The sequence below is a fragment of the Manis javanica genome, chromosome 5 (genome assembly GCF_040802235.1).
Source record: "Manis javanica isolate MJ-LG chromosome 5, MJ_LKY, whole genome shotgun sequence".
NCBI lineage: Eukaryota > Metazoa > Chordata > Mammalia > Pholidota > Manidae > Manis > Manis javanica.
This window is the reverse complement of record NC_133160.1, coordinates 46,989,021-47,010,876: the sequence shown is the minus strand read 5'-3', so window position 1 is coordinate 47,010,876 and position 21,856 is coordinate 46,989,021. Positions and strand designations below refer to the sequence as shown.

Genomic DNA, 21,856 nt, shown 5'->3' with positions numbered 1-21,856 from the left:
GGTTCCAACAGGTCCTCAGCTGCCCAGGTAATTACCCATTGACATGAACATGAACTTCTCTCCACCCCTGAGGATATGCAAATGAACCTAAGCCAGGTGAGATATTCCAGAAATATTACAATTTTACCCACAGGCCACCCCTCCAGAAATTTCACCTTACAATCCACTAGTTCTTCTTCTGCAATGGTCCCTGGGTGAGAAAACTGGAGCATTGTGACCAGACTAATGACATAACAATAGCAACAGCAATAAAATCACTACAATCCTCAAACTGGAGGATTCAGCTAGGTTCAAAGTCAATACAAATTAAGTCCACAGCTCATCCATTCCATAGGTAGGCCATAGCTGAGGATTCAGAGCAATCCTCATGCGGCAGCTGCAGCCAGGGGGCACATTCAGGCCACAGGGACTGTAGGAGAGATAAACTTAAGGGTGATAAAATACATGTTTTAATGTCACCAGCATAGGCAAATCTTATCCATCAGGTAGGATGCATGCAAGAGAGTGGTCCTGTGATAAAACAGTGGCAGGAATGGGGATCTCGTCCTAGTCTAGTATACCAGACTTTCACCCCCTCCTGTGGGAGTTACAGATGGGTCAATATATAGGGCTATGGGAGGTACATGCACTGGCCATAAAGACAAAACAAAACTTCCCCGCAAGATGCTCTTATCTCCTGGATGTTTTGGGTACACTACTGTGACCTTTGGGGACCAGTCAGCTTTTATTCCAGAAATACACACAGGAGGCCAACTTCCAGGCCTTTCCCCCAAAGTGCCAGAAGGGCCAGCCATCACTGGTCCATGTGTCGAAATGTCCAGGGCCAGGTCCATTCAACAGTGGCTAAAGAGCTGAATGCAGTAGGGGCTGGCAGCAGGATGTTGCTCTGCTGGCCATATCCTGGCTTCAATAACTCTTCTTTGGTTTGGATGTACAATTGTATAGGAGAGGCAGCAAGGTGTGTGAGCGTATCCCCAGGGCTCAAAGCTTCTTTACGTGGCTTCTCATTCAAATGCTCCAGCACTGTCCATAGGTGAACTGACCAACCCTGTAGTCTATTGGTGGCCAACTTCAGGCCAGATTTCAACAAATCGTTGTACCTCTCTATCATGCCTGCCCCAGTTGGACTATATAGTACATGAAAGTTCCACTTCATTCTTAACTGTTGCACCCATTTTTGTAATGAATGTCCAGTAAAGTGGGTGCCTTGATCACTCTCAATCACCTGTGGCCAGCCATAGGCTGCAAAGAGATGCTCTAGGCCCTTCTTGGTGGTTTCCTGATCTGCATGACATGCAGGAAAAGCAACCAGTAGTCCAGTAGCTGTGTCCACACAAGTCATGGCATACCGATATCCTTCTGATATAGGCAGAGGCCCAATATAGTCTATTTCCCACCTGACAAGGGGTATTGGCCCCCTCACTATTGTCCCATGTTGCTGTGGGACTCAGTGTAAGTCCCTCTTTAGAACACACAACGCACTCCTTCCAGGCTCTGCTGACTTCTTCAAAGGTCAATGGAAAGCCCCACCAAAGGGCTTTTGTCGTATGTGGAACAAACAGTGATGCAGCCATTTGGCCACATCAGAGGCAGGCTTTCCTTCTAGCCATCGCACCTGGGCCAGTATGTCTGCTTCATCATTCCCTGGGGATGCCAAAGGCAAATGGCCAGTCACATGGTATACAGTAACAGTCTTAGTCTGACCAGAGGCCCATAGGTCTTACCACAACTCTTGCCACAAAGAGGCCAGAGACTAACCATCCAGTTGGCATGATACGATGTCAGTAGCCACAGGGTCAGGCCCTGATAGACAGCCCAGCTGTCAATGCAGATAACTATGGGGGAAGGCTCCTGGGTGATCACAAGCCGTAATACTACCTGCAGCTCAGCCCATTGGCTGCTCTTCCCCTCTCCATCCTCCATCCATATTGTCTCAGTCTTAGGATGGAAAGCTACAGCCCTCCACTTTGGGGACTGCCCATGACTGGAGCTGTCTGTGTACCAAGGATCTTCAGGTATAGGGGCTTTTCCTCCTGATAAGGACTCTCAGCTACCAATGGCTCAAAAGCAAGTTATTCCTGCTTTCCACTCATATGCGTCACTAGCCCCAATAAGTTTGCAGTTCTCCACTGAAGGGGCTAGTAGAGAGGACACTGCACTGCTATAAATATGTGCCCCATTTGGCCAGTGTAGGTGTCTGTGCCACACCACTCTGTGGCCTTTGGGTCCAGTCTTGCACCCACCCCGTGATGGGATAGGTGGTTATTACCTTGGTCAGAGCTGTTCCAGTGATGGGCTCTGTAGCCAACAAGGCGTAGTACACAGCAGGCCATTGCTTCTCTATCAAGGTGTACCAGACCTCTGCCTGTATGGCCTTGACTGCTCGCTTAGCAGCAGTAAAAGCAGCTGCACATGTCTCATCCCAGTCCCACCTGATGCCCTTTCATAACAACTGGTATAAGGGCTTCAGAATTTGTGCCAAGTGTGGGATAAACACTCTCCAGTAGCCCAAAAGACCCAAAATCTCTTGTAATACTGCCACAGTGGTAGGGGTGGGAAAGCCAGGACCTTGCCTATGAGTGCTTTAGGAACAACTTTAGTTTTACCTGACCAAACAACCCCCAAGAATTTCACAGACAAACCAGGTCCCTGAATCTTGGTGATGTTCACAGCTCATCCTTTTTCCTATAGATGTTTCAACAGTCTAGGAACTGCCCCTTCTAAATTTGAAAGAGAATCAGATGTGAGCATAAGGTCATCAGTGTAGTGATACAACCACTCTGTTTGCAGTTTCTTCCATGTGGTCAAGTCCTGGGCTATAAGTCCATGACAGATGGTGAGACTGTGGAGATAACCTTGAGGAAGGGCAGTGAATGTCCACTGCCAGCCTTCCCACATGAAGGCAAACTGTTCCTGGCTTTCCTGTACTATGTCATTAGAGAAGAAAGCATTAACAAGGTCTACTACATAATAATATGTTCCCAGCTCATGGCTGAGGGTGTCCAGAATGTCTGCTACAGAGGGGACAGCAGCATGCAAAGGGGGTGTGACTTTATTCTATTTCCTGCAGTCTAGAGTCATATGCCAGGAGCAATCTGGCTTTCTCACTGACCACACTGGGGAATTAAAAGGACAATGAGTGGGCTTTATGATGCCCATCCTCTCCAACTCCTTTAGAGTTTCTCCAATTTCCTTGTGCCCCTCAGGCAATTCATACTGCTTAATAATTATCACCTGCTGAGGTACAGGCAGAGTGTGGGTGCTTAGTATGTCCCCTCAGAACTGCCTTTATCACACATACCCTCAGCCTGAACTCACCTGCAGTGATCTGTAACCATAGGCCCTGCAGGATATCTGCCCCGAAAATATATTCAGGGATGGGAAAAATGTACAAGCATACTCCTTTAGGGGTAAATGTCCTAACCCCAATGAGATTTGGGCTTTCTTCACTCTAATTGCCTTACCCCCATAGCCATCTATCATAGCAGGGGTCCCAGGGAACCCCTCAGGGTGGCCATGAATCAGAGAATACTCAGCTCCTGTGTCCACCATTGCCAGGACATGTTGTACATTCACAGGGGGTTAATGAATTGCTAATTCTACATGTGGCCTCTGGTCCCCACCATGTCCCCAAGATGGGGGGACTTTGACCTCCCCCCTTAGTTGAACCTCAATGCCCAGCCATCCTTCTGTGGGGATGAGGGCTCAGGCGAATCCTGAGTACTGTCTCCCATGAAGTTTTGCAGGGACACAGGCCAGGCATGAGGCCTTGACTCTGGTTTCCAGGTCCTGGACCTCAGTGGCTGGAACTGCTGCTCTGGCTTTAATTGGTGACACCATTCTAACAAGAACCTATTGGGCTGCCCATCAAGTTTTTCTTTCACTACCCCAGCCTTTATCAAATCAACCCACATCTGGGTTCTCAAGACCTTCATGGGGCCTTTTGCACTTCTCCTTTCAGTCGTGGCCCGTACTTCCCTCCGTTTCCTTATTGTTTCAACTTCCCCCAGATCTGCTAAAGTATGAGTAGCCTCATTTATGGGTTGTCCTAGGTGGGGAGCAAGGGCCAAGTGTAGTCATTAGGGACCCAAAAGAGATGTGGGACCTGTATGTACCACCAGATTTCTCATTCCTATAATGAACACCTCATAGATGATATTTTTCATACCCAATTTCTGCAGTGCCTGTTGGAGCTCTGCATACATTTCCAACTACTGGGAGAATTTGACCAAACTACCCTGATGGCAGCTGTCAGCCATTCCAGAAGTGTCTGATTCCCTGAGGCATGCTGGACATTTTGCAACCACTGCTGGTGGGAAGGGTGAGTCATCAGGGAAGCCATTCTACTCATCTCAGTACCCAACACAACAATGTTTTCCACCCCCATATCCCAGAGACATAAAAGCCATGTAGGCAGAGATTCTGATGGCCTCTGCCTATACCAGACGCTCACATCCACCAGCTCATCCTGGGTATAGGGGTGGGGCATGGAGTGCTCCACAACCTGGGGAGGGGGCTTCTCCTCCCTGTCAGGAGCCCGCTGTTGTTTTGCTTTTATTTTCTTAATTACAGCTGGGCAGGCCTTTAAAACAGGAGAAGATGGTGCCTCTGGCAGTGGCCTAGGTAGCAGATCCACCAATGGCCCTGCCTTCTCCTCTTCTCCCTCAGGCTCCTCCACCAATGGCTCTTCCTTCACCATTTCTGGGGCCAGAAGACACTACTTTTTCCTCTGCCTCCCCCACAGCCTCCTGCAATGCTCTTTTCCTGCTGCCTCCCCCGCTTGCTGCTAAGGAGTCTTCTAGGATTGTGGCCTGTCTTTTTAGCAACTGTCTCTCTTCTTTAATAGCATTCCATAGGTTATCACCCAGCTCCTCCAAGCAATGCTGAAGTGTGTCTTTCTCCTGCCTAAGTCCCTCTCTCTTCTGTATAACATTTTCCACTATCTCGATGAAAAGAGAACCTATAATGCCAGCCACTAAGGCCCCCTAAGGTCTCCAAGCAGTCTTCCAACTCAGGGAGGGCTAATTCTACAGCTTCCCGTGTTTCCACCCTACCCCAGTTCTGCGGAAGTCCCCACCCCTCTAAGACGTACCCTGGACAAATTTCCCACTAGGGGTTCCCAAATTGGAAGCCCCACAGCTGGGGAGATAATAACAGGTGAAGCAACACCCTCTGCCACTGCATCCACTGGGGCCTCCCCACCATCCACAGGAGCAGCCCTCCCAAAGGTCACACCCATTATGACAGATTTTGGGTTCAGAGGAATCCTGCCCACTTCCACCAGATGTAATTCCAGGAAGAGGAACTTCCAGGGCAAAATACCTCTAAAAACTGAAATCAGTCAAAGGGAGAAATAAAGTTTAAAACCCGTTTATCGCTTACAAACTTGCAGTCCAGTGCCATCTCTCTCCACTGTTCCAGAAGGAAGCAAGCAAGCAAGCTCCTCCCCTTAACCTCTCAGGTTCAGACACACCCTAGGTTGCCCAGGTAAGTACCCATTGTCATGGAGATGAACTTCTCTCCACCCTGAGGATATGCAAATGAACCAAAGCCAGGTGAGATACTCTGGAAATATTACAATTTTACCCACACCCAAGCATGTAGCATTGCTCACTCAGCAGTCTTTTCAGGGGTCAACACTGGAATCTTGACTTTCGACCATCTTCTGTCTCAGCCTACTAATCCACCAGAAGCATCAGAGCAGCTGCCACACCAAGGAATAGTCATGTAGTCTCTTTGGAATTAGAAAAATCTAGAGGAGCAAAATTTTTGCAAGCTTTATAAATGATTTAATGGCTTTGCAATAAATATTTTCTTGTCGCTTGGCAATTATTATCGCCATTCTTATTATCAGTATCTTGGAGACAGGATGGAATTTATGCAGATGTCTGTCAAGGGCTAGCTAGCAAATCAATGGGTAGTTGCACATGGCAGAAGGCAGCACCCTTTGCTAACTACACACTCATCTGACTCTGTTGCTGTTTTTGCTACTGCTGTTGCTCAAATAACTTGAAATAGAAACACAAGTTTTTATTCATCTTTAGCAAGATCTTAAGCAAGACTAACATGCACAGCTTTCATAAGCAGCAATAAAGGTTACCATCATCTGAATGCTTTTTTCTTAGCATTTTGTTCTCCAAATGTTCTGCAGCATCACCCTGAGGGACTTCAGGGACATCCGTGTCATAGCTGCATCTGTAAAGTCTTCCTGCATCTCTACCATAGGTTTCTATGTTTGATTTCTTCCTTCTCCTTGTTGTTCAGCTTCATTTCCCTTGATCTATGAGGGTTGCCCTGCATTGCTGCCAATGTGAATGGCCACTGAAATCCACACAGACAGTCAGAATTGCTGATGAGAAAGAAGAAAATTGAGAGAATTAAACCTGAGTTCATGTATGGGTACATCATAACCAACAGCCAATGACCCTGTAGGCTTTTCACCTTGTTATTTACAGTTCAGTTAGAGACACGGATTTGGGCCTGCAGTTCCACAATTTACCTCTGCATCATCACTCTATAAATGATGTTTGTCTTCCATTATTACTAGTTTTATGAAAATGTTTACTACACAGTAGATGTATAATACATTCTAATATCAGCTGCAAGATATTCCTACAAAAAAATAGAAGTGTAATTTATGTTATTATCATTTATTCAACAAATATTTATTAAGTGCCAAGTATGTGTCAAGCACTGTTCCCTGTAAAGACAAGAGAAAGAACAAGAAAAGGAAAAAGAAGGCAAAGGAAAAAGAGAGAGAGGAAGGGAAGAAGGGAGGGAGGGAGGGAGAAAAGAAGGAAGGGAGGAAGGGAAGGAAGGAGGAAAAAAAAATGTTATCACCTGGTTCCAACACATGACCAGAAGGTGATGCTCCAATTCTGAGACTTACCTTGTTGGACTCAATTTGCAAGTCAGTAAACTCCTGGGTCACCAGTAGAGCCCCCTAACACAGGCCAACAATCCTGGCAATCAAAGCCAGCTAATGCGGTCAGGTGACCTCACATCTTTTCCCCTAAGTACCTGAAGCAAAAGGAGGCTGCACCCAAATGCCACAGAATTGTCTGAATCCTGTGGCTAACAGACAGGAGCACACACTGCTCAGGAGTGGAAAGAATTTGAGTGGCAGAAGCACTTAGCTTGGGGGGAAAAAAACCATCAATTACTCTGTGGACGCCTCCCTCTGACAGAACGAATGTGAGGATGCAAGCTCACCAACCTTGCCTCTCTCTCCTTCCCACAGGGTTCCCGAGCAGTTGTGACTTAAGTCGTCATCACAACAGCTAAAGCTGAGGAGCATTTTGCAGTGTTAAAAAGTCATATGGCATGCAAAGTTGTACATACAAAAATACTGTTAGGTGAGCATCATATTGGATGCTCCAACTGTGACTTGTCCTATTTTATAAAAATATTTTCAAAGGATTTGGCTAAATTTTTTACAAAATTAAATTTTACATGTCAGCTTTATCCCAATGATTTAAAAGATTGCTCAGGACAAATCTATGATAATCGTGCTGACATGGTTGGTAAAGTAAAAGATATAAGGCCATAAATTTGGCTGGAAACTAGAAGAGTTCCTTGCGCCATGCATGGCACATGTTTTGAATTTGTTACTATGAGGCATGGCCTCAGCTAGGCCAACAGCAATGACATTCTTTGGAATGATTCAAAATTGTATGTGACATTTTCTGGACTTGTCCCAGAATAGAACATCTTGATGAAACACTATCAATATTGACTTTATGACTTTTCTTGGTTATACAATATGCTGCCTGAATGCTGATAAAGAAATCAGATTTAATTTAGACATGATATGAAATGTATCAGAAAAGTTAAGTGAAAAGCAGAAGATGCCCAAATAAAGAGTAAATCATAAACTCTGGAAGAAAATTAAATTAATTTTGAATTTGCACTACCCAAAGTTATTTGGTATGAATTGTGGTTACTACTAATTTTAGTAATAGCTTGCAAAACAGATCCAAGTTTGTCTATTTTACTTTATGGAACATTTTTTTTATTATTTTAGATTTTAAAAAGTTCACGAGAACTGTGTAACAAAGTAACCTTCCAGAAAAAATGCAAATTCAAAAGAGGAAACAAAAACATTTACAATTATGAAGGGGAAGATTTAGGTACAAAAAATCTCCAGATACATTGCCTACAGATGGTATTTTATGCACACTATAGAGTGCTTAAAAACAGATTACAATAAACTGAGTACCAGATGGATTTTTTTGGTTTTCTTTATAATATTCTAGTACTGAAAAATTTGAAAGAACCTAAAACTGTATATCATTGCTGCTAAAAGAAATGAAAATTTTGATGTGATAGCAATCTATATGATAAAATTAACTATTTTAATAATGACAATAGTTTATCCTATATGAGATCACTATAATGTCTGAACATTCATGCCAACTTCACTCTTCATTTCCCATCTAAGTACCACTTGAAGAATTGTATTGAAATCCATTTGCTTGGTCTGAGCAGAGGAAAGTATCTTCAAATCGCAATTATGTTTTGGTAGGTCTATTGAAGAACACAATGACTGGACAAAGTTTGCCAATTCAGTATCATTTTCTAAAAACACTTTTTGAAAATTTTGACTTGAAAAAATGGAATTAGTGATATTGCTGAAATGAAGATGAGAAAAAATTAAGAACGAATAACAATTATAAACTGTTCATATTGTTTTATTACACATATAACTATCACAAGCATGTGCATAATAATTAAATCCAATCATCTTTGATATGTTGGCAATTTTCTGTCACATAAACACCATAGTTTATGCATACTTTCCTATTTTATCATCATGAAGATATATTTGTCAATGTGGAAGAACAGAAACAGTTCATTGAACAGCTTGCCAGCCTGATTTATAACTTTTATGTACTGTACCCATTTGGGATGGGCCTCCACTTGTACTCTTCCCCACAGTCCCACACATTAGGGGTGAGGCTAGTGAACATGCAAGTAAATTAAATGCAATTCTTATAATCAGGACTTTAATTCTTCGTATTTTAAATATAAGAAATAGCAAAGCAAGTACCTACAGGGTGCCAGAAACACACAGGCAACTACATGAAAGACCAATTAGTAAGCCCACTTAAAAATATTAGTAGAGAAGGTTTAGGAAATTCTTGAGTTAAGCCACATGAGTGCTAGAAATGTCCTACCTGTCGATTCCCATTAGTCTCTGAATTTCAAATTTTTGTTGCCTTTGTTCCCAGCTGCCCAGTCCCCCACTGGTGGCACCCCTCCCACCATGGCTTTTCCTTGCTTCTTCCATGCTCCAGACCCTTCCCTCTTCCTTCTGCTTCCAAAATGCACTCACCTTTGTTCAATTCCCCCAGGCCCCCAGACCCGAGACCCCCAGAGTTTCCAGAGGGGATGTTTTCTTCTCATTGGTGAGGCAGGTTTGCTCTATACATTCGCCTACACAGATAACGCTCCATGCCTTGTCTAAAGGGGATAGCTTTATTATTTCAGAATCCTTAACACAGAGAAGTAACTAGTGAAGAAAATTTCAGGAGTTCAAGGAGAGGCTTTTCAAAGCTCCTAAACCTCAATGAGCAGCACTCTAAGATGGGGAGCTAACCTGACCTCACAGCTCTGGGTATCCTACAGCCAGGAAGCAGGGATAGGATGAGCACAAGCCCCAAATCAGAGCAAGTTTGCACACTGCAGTTGCACATCTGGTGCCTGTTTGGCAAGCATGGAGAGAAAACAAGAAAAATGAGGCAGAGAGAGAAGGGTCCTCCGGAAGTTAGATGTCCCAGTAGTCCAGGCAGGTTTATCTGATCTTCTGCCACTCCTTTTCCCAGAAACCCACTGTCCTTTCATCAGGAACTTTTGAACCACACAGATACAAAACTGGCACCATACAAGGTTTAAGATTAGTTCAAAACTTCAAAACCCATAAAGTTGAACTGAGTTCTGAACCCCACAACGCTCACATTCCTTCCAAAAGGTCATTTGACTTAATTGTTAAATATGCTGAGCTGTACCACAGAGTTCCTGGTAATTGTTTAACATCAAAGATCATGTAACTTTTGTTTTTTTGGAATTATACAGTCCCAATTGATTTCACGCATTCATATTTTACTACTTATTCACCCCATTCTATAGATGAGAAGATTTCTTTTTTCCCTCATTATTCCATCCTGGCTTTTGGAACACTCTTGTTCTCAGAGGTCATTCCAAACATGAAGGGATGCAGTTATGCGATCCTTACTAATCCTGGCCATGTACTTCCAACCCATGGACATGGTTCTTATTATCAACCTAAACTCACTGGCGAGCACCAATGTCACTGGAATAAAAATAACTTGGAATAAATGTGATTACTGAGAAAAGCAAAAATCTTTGTTAGTAAAGCTGTAGCCAACAAGATCATGATTTCCCTTTGTTTCTGGATCAAACAGCCCAGATATCAGCAGTGGAACATTTCTTGAAATGCTTTGCAGTTGTATAATCTCCTGCAGCTGGCTTGAATGTTAATGATAATAAATTTAGAACAAATTGCTCTAATGTGGCTCAACTCTAAGGTGACTTGATTTGGTAAGTTACCTGGGTCTGAAAATGTTCCCATCCAAAGAAACACTATATCATGAGCATCCATGCAGACTGATAAGGTTGTATCCTAGGAGGTACGCATCAGTGAAGTTTAAAGCTTTTGGAGCATCAAGTTGAGCTGCATTTCCATTTATTCCGGTTTTTGCGTCTGGAAGCAGAACACTGTGTTGGTCAATAAAAAGGAAATGCATCAAACTCCTCCCCACTCAGAGAAGGTTGTGAACTTCAGTGTGCCAGTGTCCAGGAGGTATCGCCATTGTCACCAATTGTGAGCCTGGGGCTTTGCAATGCTCACAACCCCCATGGTTCTTTCCTCACACACAAGCTGAGAGAAGTTCATTTTCAGGGAATTTCAATCATGTATGTAAGTATTATGTGTTCCAGGACAAGCATTTTGCCTGAGTAGGGCAAGGAGCTGAAAGAACCCTTCTAAGTTCACCAGCCAGAATACTACGTGACAATGAAGAAGGGTGGCAAGTTGGGGAAAGGAAAAGAGCCAGGATTTGAGATTCCCAAGTCTAGGCAGGTTTATAAAAGGTGAACTTCAAGAGTCAGGGCATAAACCTGACCTTGGTTGGAAATTGCGCCTGGAAGGGAAAGCCCTCCTCTCTTGTGGGAATTTGGGGACGTATGATGACACTGCATCAATTGTTTTTCCTTTTCTTAAAATTCACCTTTAGAGTGTTGATCACAAAGATGTATATGCTTCTCCACTGCAAAGAGCAGACATGAAGAAGGCTGCTCCATTATTCCAAGCTCACAATTTCTTCCCATCTGGGTTTGCGCAATCCTTACACTTAAAGGCTGCCCAAGTTCCTCCAAGTGCTCTCGGCCTTCCATCCCGGGATGCCAATTCAACACAAGCCACAGTGTGAGAAGGTGCTGTGTTTCACATGTTTCACACAGCTCTGGATCAATGCCCTAAGCCTCCCACCTTTCAAATGAGAGCAGCTCTTTCCCATTCCCACTCTCAGATCCAGAAATCTGCTCCCTATTTTCTGGGCAAACTGCCTGCTAAGGATGTGTCTGCAAATGTGATGTTCTCTGTGGTATTAAACGGGGAGATGCAGTGACATAAGCAGTCACGGTTGCCAGGAGACCTTTGTGACTTGGAGCCAACAAAATCATATTCACAATTTCTCTTCTCCTGCAGGTGATTCAGCTGGGCTACAAGCAGCCTGAGGCTCGCTGGTGCCGTGGCTGGGAGGGCAGCCTCCAAAGACAGAAGCAGTGAGGTCAGATGTAGACCCTGACATGTGTCGGCTATGCATAACATGGTGAGTTACCTAACTTTCAGGTGCCTGACTTCCCTCAGCGTCAAAATAAAGGTAATAATGATGCAGGGGTTCTTGTTCACAAAGCCAAAGAATGAGCTTCACAAACACTCAAAGTAGGAGAGCAAGGTACAGGTTTTTATTTAGGGATAAAGTGAGAGAATAGAGCTCCTGGGTCATGCCAGGAGGGGACAAGAGAGTCCATGGGGGTTTTATATGCAGTTGAGGATTTTCAGAAATAAGGGTAAAGGTTTAGGGGTGCAGACTTTTTGAGTGGTCCCAGAATGCTCATTTTGATTAGTAATAGCAGAAATTTTCTGCTCTGATTCTTTCTCCCTCTGGGATATGTCAATTAAGACCGCCTACCTTGCCCCCAAGGTGAGCTGGGTTGTTGCCTGTTTGCTGAAGTCAGTTAAGAATCTTACTTCTTAACTCTTGGGCTGTTTATAGTTGGGCTTGCTTACTAAATTAGTCTTTTTCCTAGGTTGCAGATTACTTGGTTAGGATCAGAAAAGGAAATACGGTACATAAGTACAGTTAAAATAAGTTGGGCCTTTTAGCAGGCTAAGGTAAATTTTACAGTGTCATGATCTAAACTGATACAGTGAAGTCACAGGTTATGTTGAGACACTTCTCTTTATCTGCAGAACACTCAAACATTCCAGGCCAAGTTGCTGCTGGCCTTTTGAGCATTAACTGATCTCACTGAAGATGTCTATATTCCTAGTCTGGTATCTTTACCCTACAGAATTAGTGTGACTCTGACTTTGCTTAATGCTTATCACAGAGTTTCAATAGGGACTTCTTTGCACATTGCTACATTGTTCTGATGGTAATTATCTTTGCTCTGCTTTTTCTCCAGAGGCCCTCACCCTACTTTGCCTAATCCCACAGTGCCTGTCTCAATAATAGACCTGACTTTAAAAAGTTGTGTGTGGATGAAAATGAGTTACACACAAAATACTCAAAGTGGTGCCTGACACATGGGGGCTCTCAAAAATTATCATCATCTGCCTTTGTTATAGGACAGTGTGATCAACGGACATGGGTAAGGCTCTTCAGGAGAAAGGCAGGCAGTTACTATGACAACTGTGGGAGTTAACGGAGGAGACTGACCTAAGCCCTCCCCCAGTGGTGATTATGGTTGTCTTTAGTAAAGCTTTCCCTGCTCATGCCACACTGTGTCAGAGCGAAGCTGAGGAAATGGCTTTGATGTTTAATCTCCGGTTGAAACCTAGGGCATCATTTTATGTGCACTTCCACTTTACTCTTTAAATAGTGGCCAGCTATACAAGAGGCAGACTGAAGTGTCCTAGGTGGTGGAAAATGGTTCAGTTTCAATGAACACATCCAGAAATTTGTGGCTAGAAGGTACAGAAAAGCTATCTGAATTTCTGTAAGCATGCACACTTAATGTTATTTGCACTTCCATATGCTTTAGGGGCCCTGGAAGCTTTGGGAACTCTAAATATCTGGTAGCTCCTGCTCCTGGTGGCCTCCTTGTCTCCTTCCCCTTCTCCTGTAGCACTACTCCCCTCCACCCCCAGATTTCCAGCATTCCTTTGCCAGAGGCTTTCCATTGAAGGGATGGATGGATAGATGGCCAGCTCCCCTGCCCCTTCGGTGGGGTAAGCATGAGGCACAAGTTCTGCGCTCCCAGAATCTCCCACAGGGGCCAGGCTTCCTGACACTCTTTCCTAGCTTTCCCTCTCTTTCCTGTGCCATGTCCCCACTCCCCTGCTGGTATTTCTTTCACAGCCCAGATGGACCACTTATGATCAAATCCTTGTCACAGGGTTTGCTTCTGGGGGATCCCAAACTAAGACAGATCAGGAGCCCACTCTGATGTTTTTGAACTCTCTCTGCATCGTCAGCAGCCTCTGGGGTTTAGGGCCTGGCATAGGGTCCCACTGGCCAGAGGAGCCAATCTCCACACAGATTCATTTTCTCTTGGCTGATGTCATACCATGGGCACTCACACTCAGTGACACTTAGTCCGCATTCCCTGGACTGTGCCTGGCATCTCCAATCTGTGCTTTCATTTCCATTATGAACAAAAAATATTTTCAGTGTACTCAGGAGACCAGTATGGACTGGTGGCATGCCTACAATAGGTGCATTAGAAAGGAGGTAAAACTGTGTTTATAGCATCCACAGACATTAGTCCTGTGCTCTCTGTAGGCTTATCATGTCTCAATAAACTGGCAGCCACATAGGCATGGGCAATGCCAACCTTTAATTAAGCTCCTAGAGAGAAATGTAAGCACATTTGTCAAGATATTCTTTGTCATGACGTTTCCTGAGCATCAAGCTAGGTATCATCTCTCAGAAAAGCGTGCCTCATGTGAATGGCTATCCCAAATCGAGTTACAACAGAGTGTATCTGAAATAACAGGCATACTCAAACTACTATTCATTTCCCTATGGGTGTTTCTCCAAACTCTGTACTCTCACTTTAATTCTAGTATGGAACATCTCAGATAATCAATATGTTTAAATATATGGAGTTGGTTTTACTTAAAAAAGGAAAACAAAACTGCATTTCATTGGAATACTCAGCACTTTAAGGATGTTCTCACAAAACTGCTAATACGGCACTCTGATTCTCAGGGTATTCCTCCGAGGAACCCCCCCTGTAAGGAAGGAAGCAAGTGACTCAGGCTCCTGGGGGCCCAGACTGAAGCCACCTCTCTGCTATGGCCTTGACACTTACTTGAAGTCTGATGTATCTTAAGAACATCTGGAAATTTCACTATTGACTTTATCATATGTTACCTTATTCGTGTTAATATAAATTATGTTTGAATTACCTTCAAATAAGTTGACATTCCAACATCCCATGGGACTTGATAGAATATGTTTCATCACTTATAAACTTCAATAGAGTTTTTAGGGGTCACACATAAGCTGTGTGTGTGTGTTTGTGTGTGTGTGTGTGTGTATGTGTGTGCACATTTGGCTGATGCAGGATTTTTTCATGATTTTTTAAATAGTTGATAGCAATAGCTGAGCAGTTAGATACTTATAGGTAAAGAGTTAGAATTTTGTTTTACTTATGTATTTTTTGAAAATCAAAATATTTATCTAGAATTGAGGGTTATCTCCTCTAAATGGGCATTTTTCTCCAGCTCACCACAGCCCCTACTATACCCATTATCCCATACCCAGCTGTGATTCCCCACACTTGCAGCCCCATTTGTCATGGTACCTGAAGAACTTGCCTGGAGAATTAATTAGGAAGGTCATCTCTTTAAGTAACAAATTCTCTAGTGTTCTCTAAGTAGGACTAAGGCAATTTGTGTGGTCTTACATGACCCCTTTCATTGCCAGAAAACAACTGCATGACTTTTTGTTTCCATTATTAATGATTTACCCATTCTGACACCACTTCCCATCCCACACCTGTAGAGCACATCAGAGCAGAGCCTTCTTGGTAAGATGGATGGAATTTGAGTTGCAAGATGGACAGGAAGGCATCCCTTGCACTGTTCCCAGGTGAAGAAGTCCCAAATGGTGGCCACAACAGAGTGATGGCTGTAGCTTGTCAAAGTGACTGAGCTGTACTTGGGCTCTTAACATCTTATCTTTCTAGACACTCAAACAACAATGAATGAGTGTCATTGACAATCCATACATGAAATAAATGTACTTGTATGTGCTGTTCATTGGTTGTGGCAAACATTCCTGACTCCCAGCAACAGAAATGGCAATTACTTTGATCTCAAGGAGCAGTATTGATTTTACAATGACCCCACGCACGCAGGCTCCCCCACTTGCTGTTGTGACTAAGGCAGCTGCAAGGGATGTCAAATGGACTAGTGACAGGAACTTTTTCTCTTCACTGTGAATTCACTGGGGAGTAAACCTGTGGCCTTCACCTCATTAGAAGAATGGCCAAGCGAGTCAGGCCAGTCCGCCCAGACTGAGTACACAGAGTGTGGGGAAAACTCTGCAGGTAGCAGAGAGAGATGTGGGCAGCCCCTCAAGTGGACAGGCTGTGAGGCCAAAGCATTGGTACTTTGGAAACATCAGTCACAAATTTGAATTCACCATACATGTGACAATATTACTGTCAACATCTTGATATGAGCCAAACATGCTGATTAATTATAAATATTACATTTTTTAGAAATAATGCATGTTAATTTTTCAACCAGGAGACCACTTACCCTTGTACTTATGTTGACACAAACACTAAAAAATGGGGTGGCAACCACAGCTCAGAGTGATTACATTTGATTGTTATAATAGCTGGTTACAAAGAGGTGCACATTTTTTTTATCCCTTGTATGTTGATACTCTGACATATTTGGAAAGTTTTGTGAATAAGCTACTTTCATTTCCAAGGAATACATTTCCTAGAATGTATGTTTTAAAAGAAAAGCATTGAGAGTTTTATGACTTAAACATTAAGAAGAAAACAGGATTTTTGACCTCATATAATAAATTTGTAACCTGTTTACACTGACACCATGACTCAGTGTCCCACTTAGTGGCATTTACTTGGTAATTGCTTTCTTTCAGTGCAATTTTTGTCACGTATTTACATATGTTCAATAACGGGGAATGTGAAATGGCACGTTCATAACAGCAAAAAGGCATGCTGACTGATGTTGTCTCGTTGGTTTAGTGCTAGACAATGTGCTATTTCACCCTGGGAAAAAGAACAAGTAGATGCCAGTACCCTATGAGTCCCTGGTAAACCCATAAGGCTCAGCTGCTTAGATTAGCTTTAATCTTATTTGTCAAATTTATGTCAGTTTGTGGTATTAGAATACTTTTCTCTTTGTCTTGCAACACAGAAGTTAACTGTAAGGATCTAGACAATTGGCTCGTGATGTTTTTATGCTGTTGTTTTGCTATTTATTATTATTGTATCTTCTTGCCTCCCCCTCACAAAGGGCATGGGAAGGCTAGAAACATAGCCTTTGTGAGTTGATCTGACCTTCTCATGCCACTCATGTTTCTAACTGACACTCACAAGCTTTTCAAATGCCAGGACACTAGAAATGGTGTTGACTGGATAATGCATCTGTCCTTAGCTTCATGGTGGTCATCCATGCCACCAGTCTCCTGTATGGATGTACTTCTTCCTGGTTCCTCTCTACCCCTAAGATGAAGCAATACCATCAGAGGTGAGGAGAAAACTTTCCTGGCTTACATACTCACAGATTCCTACTGCTGCAACTGTGGTTTAGGGAAGGAAAACCAGCCTTCACGTCTGAAGACAATAAGAGCTCACATGTACAAACGGGTGGCTCACAGATGCCCTAGCCTAGGGAGAAAGCAATAAAGTGAGCATCAGAAAGAGGGACTTGCAGTCTTCAAAGAGGGGCCATCGATGCATGACTGAGAACTGCAGCTGCGGTGTGTCTGGCCCTCTCGTGCTGGAGGACAGCATGGAAGACGGCAGGGCGCATCAATTTCAACATGCAAAACCACCAAGAAATCCAACTCCAAATGAAGCAAAGGACGATCCCACTGCCCCACAGAATATAGTATCTCTTGATGTCATTCCTGTTCTGAGCCCAAGTGATAGGATGAAGGTCATCAGATCAGTAGCCATCCCTCCACTGTTTCTACCTATTCCAATTCATTTGAAACATTTGAAGTTTTATAAAGCACCTTTATATCTGAAGTGTTTTTAAGCAAACACCAACTGTGTGCCAGATAATGCCAAGGTTTCATTTAGTGAATGTGTATTGAGCACTTGTGTGCCAAGCATCTTTATAGGCTCCTAAATATAAAGATAAAATCCATGGCCCTCACATCCTCAGAGGACATGGAAAGAGCCGCAGCTAATGAAACCAAGTGATATTTTTTTTGAGTATTGAGTTGGCACAAAATCATGACCTTATGGTCCATTGTTTCAACAAAAAAGTGTTTTCCTAGCTTGTACCCCATGCTGTACCCTCACACTGTACCATCCTTGGACTTTAAGTTATGAATTGCATTGTTCCAGTGAAACCTTTGAAATCATCTCTTCCAACTGCATCATTTGGCAGCTGAGGAAACATGTCCATAGAGGTCAAGTGGACTGTCCAAGATCACCAAGTGCATGTCTCAAAATTATCTTTATGCAAGTCCTTTAAGGAGCTTTCTAATTCTGATAGAAACAACCCTCCCCTATGTGACCATTCTTGGAGGATCCTTTGTGCTAACAGGGAAGTTACATGAGAGTTTTCAGTCACCTGATCCTGACAAAAAATGGTGGTGGAATTATTATGGGGAAGACTATTTCATTTCATATTAGAAATGGAAAATCAACCAATCATTTTCTGGCAATGACATTTTATCTTGCCCTCATGAAGCCTTCAGCCAAAGGGAAAACAAGCAGCCAACCAAAAATCTAAGGAAAACAATACATGGCAAAGTGGCAGCATGACAGTTCCCACTAACAGTGAGATCATGTATCACAAAGAAAGTGCTGTTTCTGTGATTTCACATGTGTCATCAGGAAGGGAAGGTATGTGCATATTGTGCAAACAGCTATTGATAAGACAATACGTGAAGACGTTTCTCAGATTATATGCTTCTATGCATTTAGTAATTTAGTCTTAAAAAATGTTCTCTGCCCTCTGGTGCTTGTCCAATAGAACTGCGTTCCCTGACGTGTGAAGATAAAGAGTACCCTAACCAAATGTCCAGGTGCTGACTGTCTGTAAGCTGTGATCTCAGTGTCTCTTTTCTCATTCTTAGAATCCTTGCCTGCAGTCTTCTAGAAAGCCAAAAGCAAGAGTGGGGTGGTGCATTATCTTCACCTCAACACTTTATATTACCATTTTCTGCTGCTTGCCTCAGTAAAATGGCGATCTGAGGCAGCTTTGGCAAAACACACATGATGGAGCAGAGTGATGGGAGGTTTCCCAGCTGTATGTGGAGACCACAGACTTTAAAATCAAGCAGATTGGGGTCTGAAATCTCAGCTCTGACATCCTCTAGATGAGTAACTTTGGGAAAATTATTGTTACTTCCTGAGACAAGCAGTAGAGCTTCTTGAGATTTTCATGAATATCAAATTAGCTAAGGAAGAAATAACACTTCAGCTCAATTTTGGCACATAGAAAGCCTGGCGAGGGACAGTGGTGGTGGTGATGATGATGGAGCCCAGAGCATTTCTCCAGGTCTGGTACTGAACATCCTAACCTTAGAAATTGGTGCCATACTCCACACTCATTTGGAGGAATGGGGACAGAAAGTAGATGGGTCATTCAAGTTGAGGACTCAGGTAAGAAGTCCCCAAAGGGAGCCTTACTAATTTCTTGGGTATACTCTAAATTTTGGACTTTTCCAAACTGAGATAGGGTAGAGAGATAAGGACAGGCCAGTGACATTTCTTCAACCATCCACACTGAGATTTGTCTCTTTGCCCCTTACTTTAGTCAGTAAAACTTAATAGATCCCAGAGGAAAAAAAATATACACTCATGGGTCAAGCTTGGGGTTAGTGTTTGCTTTCTAAACCAGCCACTCATGCCCAAAGAATTTTCCAGAAAGCAGTGAAATGTGGTGACAAATGCATGAGATTTGGAGCCAGGAGACAAGCCTTATCATCGTCATCCATGAAATGGACACAATAGCAACTGTTACGAACCTTACAGAGTTGTTGAAAATGTTACTAGCTTACAAAAAGGTAATAATTATTTTGCTATGTGTTTAACAAGAAAAAACACAGAGCCCTTATTCTCCTCTTATTTCTCCTCTTATTGCTTCCGCTGATGTTATTGTGCATAACCTGCCCTGATGAAAAGTTAATGCTCCTAGAAAACCACCTCCATCCACCCTTCAGAGTTGAGCCTCTTTAGCCTCCTCCTATCACTTCCTACATGCACCCTAAGTTCCAGCTAGATTGAACTCCTTGCAACACCTCAAAATGTTCTTCCTCCAAGTGTCTTGGCATATGCAATCCCCTCTTCCTGGAAATGCCTTCACCCCTTACATACCTAGGGAGTCCCCTCCTCCATTCAGCCTTCCTGAAACTCTTAGAAACTTTAATTGCCCTCTCCTTTGTGCCCCAGAAATCCCTGGTATATATGCCCATCGGAGCACATGTATTGTGAGCCATCTGAGTCTTCACTCTGGCCTTTGAGCCATTTTGGGGGCAAGACTGGAGATCTATACTCCAGTGCATTAGACCAACAGAGTCGCCATCCACTGAGACCTTGTCATGTGTCAGGCACAGTACTAAAGCTCAGTTATTCCTCACCTATGGAGTAGGTCCTACTGCCATTTTTAGTTTACAGAGCTCTTGTTGTCAAGTTTAATGCTCAAAATAGTGACTAAGGCAGACATAGTCCCTGCTCTTACTCAACTTTCATTCTTCTCAGATGGAAAAGAAATAGACAAACAGAAATAGAATATCAAGAGAGGTAACTGTTTTGAGATTAATAAAATTGGATAATTAAAAGTGTCTCAAAGTCTGCTTTAGATTGGTTGGTTAGGAAATGAGTCTCTGAGGAAGTAATATGTAGAGACCTGAACAATTAGAGTTGGCCATGCCATGAACCGGAGAAGAGCATTTCAGGCAGGGGGAATTCCAAGTGCAAAGGCCCTGAGGTAGGCATGAGCTTGACGTGTTTGAGGGATGGAAAGAACCATAGAAGAGGAGGAAATAAGATCAAATGGGAAGTTGAGCTAGGTCATGTACAGCCTTGTGGCACAGGTAAAGAATCTGAGAAGATAATGTAGTTTTAATCTGAAGGAAAACATGCTGTGACTTCCATTTCTTAAAAGATTGCTTTGACTTCTTGTAAAGAAAGGAATTTACAGGGACAAGTGAAGAGGAAAAGAGATAGTATAGAGGTACAGCTGACCAGAGTCAGATAGCAATGAGGGTCCTGAGTAACTTAGACTAAAGTGATAGTGAATAACATAGATAACCATTTATGGCATGTTCGATACATACTAAGCACTGTTCTAAGTACTCCATAGTTAAGAAATTTACCTCTCACCACACCCTTAATGACACAGGCCCTATATTGATCCTCACTCACAGATGAAGAAGCCAAGATAAGGTAGTTAATAACATGAGTCCCCATGGGGATATGGTAAAGTCAGGGTTTAGAACAAAACAAGGTCTTCCCTACTCTGGATCACAACCAGTAAACTAGAGAGAAAAGGAATGGTTTAATTATTAATAATGGCAAGATCAAGGGTTTGAACCAAGAGCTGGAAGAAATAGTCATCAAGTAGAAGGATGGTTGGATGGATGGATAGATAAATAAAAGCTAGCACACATTTCCCAAATACCTGTTATGAATGCACATATTCTCACTTAATCCTTATTATAGCCATGCAAACTGGGACTATTAACCACTTCTTATAGATAAGAAAAATAAGACAGAAATATTAAGTGACCACTCAAACTTTTCATGATCACTTTCAGAATTAAATAGACAATATGTGCAACATACCCCACAAATAATAGGCATCCAATAAATATATTTTTATGCACTTATTAGGGAGGGTATTTTTTGGTATCATTAATCTACAATTACGTGAGTGACATTATGTTTACTAGACTCCCCCCATCATCAAGTTCCCCTCACATACCTCATTACAGTCACTGTCCATCAGCATAGTAAGATACTATAGAATCACTACTTGTCTTCTCTGTGTTGTACAGCCCTCCCTGTGCCCCAGCCCCCCTACATTATGTCTGCTTATCATAATGCTCCCTTTCCCCCCTTGTCCCTCCCTTCCCACCCATCCTCCTCAGAGATACTTTTAAAGGGCTTGTATAGCTTTGCTCATGCTGCTCTTTTCCTTAAACACTGTTTCTAAAGATGTAATAAATAAAAAAGCAATTCATTATTTCATAGCTTCTTCACTAACAAACTGTTCTCAATATACTATCTCATTTCATTCTTACTAGAAACCCAAAATGCCATTTCTATTTTAAAACTAGGAAAATTAAAACACAAAAAAAGTAAATGGTTTGACCAAGGATACTCAGATGATAATTGGCAGAGCTGTAAGTGAACCAGGATATATTTTATTTCAATTTTT

General features: G+C 42.8%; 2 long non-coding RNA genes across 3 annotated transcripts; one reads left to right on the top strand and one right to left on the bottom strand.

Moving 5' to 3' along the window:
• Nucleotides 1-6,105: 6,105 nt before the first annotated feature.
• LOC140849770 (uncharacterized) lies at nt 6,106-11,598 on the bottom strand. Of its 2 annotated transcripts, none has more exons than XR_012131959.1 (3): nt 11,250-11,598; nt 10,570-10,737; nt 6,106-6,349 (listed from the first exon to the last, which is right to left on the bottom strand). It is a non-coding gene; the product is annotated as an uncharacterized lncRNA (long non-coding RNA). The 2 variants fall into 2 exon arrangements; XR_012131958.1 differs by having other exon boundaries at nt 10,570-10,723.
• Nucleotides 11,599-11,727: 129 nt separating this feature from the next.
• LOC140849769 (uncharacterized) lies at nt 11,728-14,628 on the top strand. Its single transcript, XR_012131957.1, has 3 exons — nt 11,728-11,852; nt 13,129-13,220; nt 14,460-14,628. It is a non-coding gene; the product is annotated as an uncharacterized lncRNA (long non-coding RNA).
• Nucleotides 14,629-21,856: the final 7,228 nt, after the last annotated feature.